Raw genomic sequence first — 634 nt, forward strand, 5'->3', positions numbered from 1 at the left:
TGGTCCTGATGCTGATTCCACTGGTCGTCTTGAGTCTGTGGACGAGGTAAAACAATAAAAATCCATCAGTTCAGTCGCTGCTCTTTTATTTTCTTCTTCAAACTTCCTGTAGTTTTTGGTTTTATGAATTTCATCATGTTAAATCTTGTATTTGTTGTTGTTGGTTTGAATCCAGGAAGAAGAAAACTCTGAGTTTAAACTCTGAACCAAATGAAGCTGTAAAGATGATGGAGGTGAGAGACAGAGAGGTCCTACAAAACTTACACAACTTACTCTGTATCACAGTTATTATAACTTGGCTCATAAACGCTCTGGAAACTGAAGAAGATGTGAAGTGAATTTATATTTAAAATACAACTTTCTCATTATGAACCAGTAAAGTATTTGACCACATCACATTTCATCACATAATTCAGTTTTAAACAGGATTAAAAACATTAGAATAAAATGTAATTGTATGCAGGTGTGATGAATGAGGTCCAGTGAGTGTCATTTTGTCACCTCTCTCCATCAGGTAGACTCTTGTCCTGGTTATGAGAACAGCACCACTGCAGCACAGACACAAGAACCAGAGGAGCAGGAAGACCTGGTGTGAAGTTACAGTCAGGTTAGAGCCTCTCACACTTAATGAAAG

General features: G+C 37.5%; 1 long non-coding RNA gene across 1 annotated transcript; it reads left to right on the forward strand.

Moving 5' to 3' along the window:
• LOC111671605 (uncharacterized) lies at nt 1–623 on the forward strand. Its single transcript, XR_002761963.2, has 3 exons — nt 1–46; nt 176–233; nt 515–623. It is a non-coding gene; the product is annotated as an uncharacterized LOC111671605 (long non-coding RNA).
• The last annotated feature ends 11 nt before the right edge of the window (nt 624–634 follow it).

Source organism: Seriola lalandi, unplaced genomic scaffold (genome assembly GCF_002814215.2).
Source record: "Seriola lalandi dorsalis isolate HSWRI2012SDOR001 ecotype SW California unplaced genomic scaffold, Sedor1 jcf7180001962713, whole genome shotgun sequence".
NCBI lineage: Eukaryota > Metazoa > Chordata > Actinopteri > Carangiformes > Carangidae > Seriola > Seriola lalandi.